General features: G+C 33.1%; 1 long non-coding RNA gene across 1 annotated transcript; it reads right to left on the bottom strand.

The window, feature by feature from the left end:
• Nucleotides 1-945: 945 nt before the first annotated feature.
• Nucleotides 946-3,255, bottom strand: LOC150035073 (uncharacterized). Its single transcript, XR_016530462.1, has 2 exons — nt 2,873-3,255; nt 946-1,157 (listed from the first exon to the last, which is right to left on the bottom strand). It is a non-coding gene; the product is annotated as an uncharacterized LOC150035073 (long non-coding RNA).
• Between the last annotated feature and the right edge of the window lie 2,876 nt (nt 3,256-6,131).

Below are 6,131 nucleotides of genomic sequence, written 5' to 3'. Positions count from 1 at the left end.
CTGAATTATTCTTGTGTGTGACTGAATTTTAGTTATCCATAGTTATAGATAAAAATAATCTTTTGGTTGTTTGGATAAAATTGATGAAGAATTTTGATAGCTAAGTTAGGAAAATTTTGCTCACGTCGACCCCTGAAAGACGATACCCTATTTGAGATTTATTACTTCGATTGCGTGCACTTGCGCATACCGTCAGTGCCATCACACTCAAGTGTGGGAAGGTACTTCCATCATCTACACCTTACTCGGACACCCCGCTACTATCTGATAAGTCCATGGATAGGGGAGAAAAGAGCTACTTCCGCCATGTCTAGTTAAGGCCCACGAGAAAAGAGTGAATGGTTCCAGGCAGTCGAGTGTAAAAGCTAGCCCTCTAGGTAAAATTAATGCCCCCTATGTTTTGTGTGTGTGAGTTTTAGGAACTCTTGGTTTAGTGTTGCTCTTTGATCAGCAAGAACGGTTTGTCTTAGGCTAATAACCGAGCTAGAGTAGAGGGAAGATGAAATGGGAGTTGGATAAAACTTTTCCAAGCACTTTTCGATTTATGGAAAAAAAAATCATGCCTTAGTATTCATTCATGCATGATTTGATTTTAAAAGTCCCTTTTATAATGAGTCTCAATTGAGTGATTTATTCAATTTCTTTTTGATTAACCAATTAACTTGAAACCCCTTTCTCAATAATTAAACCTCAATAATCCAACTAAATTTTCAAAATTTAAAAATGATTTCGAATATTAAAAAATATTGAATTACATGTTTACTAAAATGATACATTAGCTAATCTCATGTTTATACTAAAAACTTCTATTATTAGGCGAGGAATTTGTTACTGGGCCACAGGGACTATCTAGAATGTTATGATACCAACGGTAACAACCCGACTCCCTAGTACTCAAGCTAGACCATTACTAAACATAGTGAAATAAATGTTAAATAAATAAGGTAATCTAAAACAACATCCATTAAATTCAAAATTAGAATCATAAATAACAATAAATAGGTCTGAAAACAAATCTTAATAGTAACTTCAAATAACAAGACCGAAAGTTAAAAGAAATAAAGCATTCTTAAAATATGAGCAGAAGCATTAAAACTGGTTGCAGCGACTCGATCATGGATTTTGCTTGTTATTCGCCGGCGCGTCCTTGCTCTTACCTAAAATATTAACATGAGAAAGGATGAATATAAAATACTCAGTAAGTAACCCCATTACTGGAGTCAGGCTACACATCTATGTTCTCTAGATGCCTACCTCTGGTGGGACGTAAGCACTCCTCTAGTCCTCGTGGGACACATACATACATGAATAACTGAATTTCACCCTACTGTAATTAAGTATACCCACTACCTCTAGTAAGTCTGGTAGGACCACTACCTCTAGTAAGTCTGGCAGGACCCATTACCTCTAGTAAGTCCGGCAGGACCCACTACCTCTAGTAAGTCCGGCAGGACCCACTACCTCTAATAAGTCCGGCAGGACCCACTACCTCTAGTAAACCCCGAAAGAAACACCATCTCTAGTGAATCCCAAAGGAAACACAACCTCTAATGGATCCTGAAGGAAACCACCACCTATCACCACCTCTATTGAATCCCAAAGGAAACACAACCTCTAGTGGATCTAGAAGGAAACTACCATATCTAATGAATCTCGAAGGACACACGACCTCTAGTGGGTATCTAACTAACAGTGAGGACACTATCACGATTTCAACATCACAAGTATCATAACGTGGTTCTATAATATACATATACATCTCGTTATCATAGTTCCATAACATACATATACATCTCATCACCATAGTCCCATAACATACAAATACATCTCATCATCAGATTCAATAGAATCTCTAATAATAAAATGTACTTAAATCATGCCAGCATTCATTCCTCTTTCATGCTATGTAGTTCGTGAAACTCACTCAGAGAAATCATACATAGCAATCAATCTAATTAAGAATAATAAAAAGAAGAGAAAACAAGGGGGTTGCGGCTTGCAAAGGAAATTTATATATATAATAAAAAGAATAATATATAAAATAAAATAAAGTAAGATAAAATACTTTATTTTATTTTATCATTTCTCCTTTTGTATTATTTTATTCTTTCCCTTCAAATTTTGTTTTTAAACTCTCATTCCCTTTTCTTTTAAATCTTCCATTCAAAAGATTTTAACCAATCCCATTCCATAATGGAATTAATTCTCGACATTACATTTAAATTAAAAATTAGGTGGCATAAAAAGCCCAATTTCCATAATTTCTCTCTGATTAACCAATTAAATTGAAATCCCTTTCTCAATAATTAAAGCTCGGTAATCCATTTAAATTTTCAATTAAAAAATGATCTCGAATATTAAAAAATACTGAAATTACGTTACGAATAAAATTTCGGGAGGTTACACTCTTTGCACCAATTTAATCAAACCCATTCACATGCTCACTCCTGTTTCTTTAAGTTGCATGTTAATTTTTAATTACTGTTTCCACAAATCAAACTAAACCCCCATCATATAGAATTCTATAACTAATCAGGCTAGACAATAGTTTTCCCGTGAATTCCAATTCGACCCATTCTTTACTGCTTTTGGGTATAAGTATAGGTTTGGTTATTATATTTCTTTGTTTGAGTTGAGCATGTGTGACAACGTTTCTGTTAATTTGACCGTCAAACAACCTTGAAACCAAAATACTTACCAAAATCTAGTTGAAACCACCTAAAATCCACTGGACAGCATCCTCTCAGACCTAAAAGATCTTCCAAACCTTGAACCTAAAATTCTAAAATACTACGGGTAACACTCAATTGGTGTTGAAAATCAATGGGTATTCAAGATTCACATGAAACCTTTAATAAAACCACAATCTTACACAAAAATCATGTTTCTGGCAAGAAGTGGTAAAATCCGAGGACGAAATGGCTGCTGGACGGTGGTCCGATGGATGCTGCAGTGGTTGGCGGCAAATTCCTCATCGACGCCTACACTGGCGAGCGACAGAAGGCGTAGGCTGACGGCGCTGAGCAGACCAACGAATCGTGACGAAGAGAGAGAGATCGACGGGTAGTCTTATCTGCAGAGGCAGAGGACTAATCGGCGACATGAGCGGCACGTCGGAGATCTATTTGTGGTGAACGGTGATGCGGCGAAGACTGCAAACTTGCGACGGCGGGCCAAATGAAGAAGAAAAGATGAGGATTGTGGGAGGGGGGAAGGGTCGCGCGACTGTGTAAAGGTAAAGAAGAAAATATATCTTTTAAATATCCACACACACAAACATATATATTTTCCAAAGTCAAACCCTAGCTTTTACATTTTTCCCCTCTTCTTCTAAATTTCCAAATATCTCAAAGTTCAAACTATTTCATGACTTTAAATCCAAAAATCTCAAATTCTTTTTATCAAATAAATTTGAATTAATTGTGGTATCAAATTAATTCAATTTTTACTCTAGAAATTTAAAATTAATGAAAATAAAACCAAATAAACGTTGATAATTAATCTAAATTCACCTGAAACTCAAATATTAAAATGGGAATTGGCTGGTGGCGGTGGTCGGGTTGGTGTCTAGAGTCGGTCCACAAAAGTTAGTGGTCGCTAGGAACAACATAGTAAAGTGACGTGGATAACCTCGGAGAATTTTGGTAATTTAAAAAAGTATATAAATTAGGGAAGGATTAACCATTAAGCACTTATAAGTTTTTTTTTTTTTTTTTAAAAAAAATGTTGATTTCAAGTGTTTATCCTAATATCCTAAAAAAAATTTATAAACAATTTTTTTTAAAATAGATTTCGAATGGTTGTCAAATACTTGATTTTTTTTTCATAATGACTTTTTTTTTTAATTAAACACTTGAAAAAGTATTCGAAATACACCAAAAATCAGAAAACAATATCAATTCCACTTTCAGCCAGATGGCTCAATAGGAAACAACTTGTCTCGCAGCCAAAGATTTATTGGGTCGTCAAACTAGGCTTCAACAAACTCTATCATTCAATCAAAACTCACCTGGTTCTTTAGGTTGATTGAAAAAAAAAAATTCATAAAAGTTGACAAGTTTAAAACTATAAAATTTAGGGCAAATTATAGAAGCCAAAAACCTCCTTTCAAGTATGTTGGTAGTTGGAGTTTCATCTTCGAACTTTCAATTGTAAGAATCAAGCCCTCAACATAAAGAAGTGTTAAAATTGAACCCTCAAACTTACATGGTTGTAGAAATTTGATCTGCAAATATTAATGGTAAAAATTAAACCTTCAAACTAATACAATTATTAAATTTGAGTTCCTAAACTTAGGAACTTAGAGACAATTAACACTTAAAATTTGATCTATCTTCGGGAAAATATACTAGAGAAGATTTGTTGCACTATAGAAGTTGATAAAGGAAATATACAGTATACAAATGCATGAATGTTTTTCTCTTTTTTTATTACAATAGCTTTAATTTCCTTAGGTAACTTTATTTCAACCTAATTTGTATTTATGTATTTATTACTAATAATTACTTTTCTAAAGTTAGTGTAACGTAAATAGACTAATTATTACTAACTCTTTCTGTTATTATGTTCAACGAATTATAAAAATAGAAAAAATGACATTTGAGAGTAAAACTTGTTTTTTCAAGTATTTACATTATCCTTAATTTAAAATCAAAATTTATTTTGACATTTAGTTAATTATCAATATACATAAATTAGAATGTGTATATTCAATAAATATATACCATTTTAGGTTACAAGGCCATGGGCAATCAGTGATAGATCCCCCTATCTAAGCATGTCCCAGTAATCAAAAAGAAGTTGGTGGTTATCTGCGCTATTCAAATAAACCCCATCTTGTCTTGCACTCCAAATGCAAGTTTTATTGCAACAATAATTGGTCACAAAGTCAGGTTTACTAGTAAAACTATCAAATTCTAAACACCCTTCTTCCCACTCCAACCTACAATGAAAAACCGTCGTGGCAATCCAATTTCCTTTAAATGACCAATTTTGTTGCTCATCTGGAAACAACACATGCAATCCTAAATCATTGTCTTTGGAGTAGCAATGACTGTCTAACAAGTACATATGCAAGTCGTTGTAAATCTCAACTTGAAAATGTTCAAATGAGACGAGAGGATTGTTAGGTTCCGGTAAATCTGGCTTCTCAGGCTTATTTTTCTTTTTCGTTTTGGCCATCGACATGTTCAAAGAGGTTAGGAGCAAGAGAACTAACAATAACATAAGTCGTTGCGATGCCATTGTTGATAGTATGTATGTTGGAGAAAAGATTTGGGTCCTTTGTATAATGTATTTGTATTGAATATATGAATGAGAAAGTTTAATGGATGTCTATATATTTATAGTGCATGATGTGCTTTACTGTGTTAACATTTTAAAATGTAGGTAGTTCTAGATTTGTGGTTGGTGTGAGAGGAGTTGTTGCAATGCCATGTTAAAAATGGAAGTGTCTTGACAATGTTAGGTGTTTTTCTTTGTTTTTTGGATGATCATTGCAGTTAATTTGTTTTCAATGTGCCATCTTAGAGTGATGAATTTACAGGGAGGAATGTTTGTTTGTATGTTCAGGAGTGAATTTACATAGCACCTATGGAGACCTTTCAACTAAAAATACAGTAAACTATAGTAAAATGAACCCAAATATAGTAAAATATAGAAAGATGTTATTGTGATCTATTAATGTTAGACACTGATAGACATTGATGAACTACTAAATGTGACATTTTGCTATATTTGAAAATATTTTCAACAGTTTTGTCATTTAAAATAATTTCTCTTTCAACTAATTTTAAATAGTTATTCATTTTATGTCACCGATAGAATTCCACATATAATTTGTCTGCTAGACTTTAATAGATGTTTATAGAAGTTTGTCGTTGATTTTTTTTCTTGTTATCCCATCTCTGTCACCTACATATTAGCTAATAGTGTTCAAGTAATAAATAAAAGTCTATCAACAATAGAAGTGATGGAATGAAGAAGTATATTAGTGATAGACCTCTATCACTATCTATCAGTGATACACATTTATTGATTATATTCCTTTCACAGTCTATCACTGATTATATTTCTATATAACTAATTTTATTTCTATCATTGATATTTCATATAGCCACCTTGATAATTTG

Source organism: Benincasa hispida, chromosome 7 (genome assembly GCF_027475165.1).
Source record: "Benincasa hispida cultivar pf3 chromosome 7, pf3_genome.v1.1, whole genome shotgun sequence".
Classification (NCBI taxonomy): Eukaryota; Viridiplantae; Streptophyta; class Magnoliopsida; order Cucurbitales; family Cucurbitaceae; genus Benincasa; species Benincasa hispida.
The sequence above is the reverse complement of the archived record's forward strand: the minus strand, read 5'-3'. Positions and strand labels throughout refer to the sequence as shown.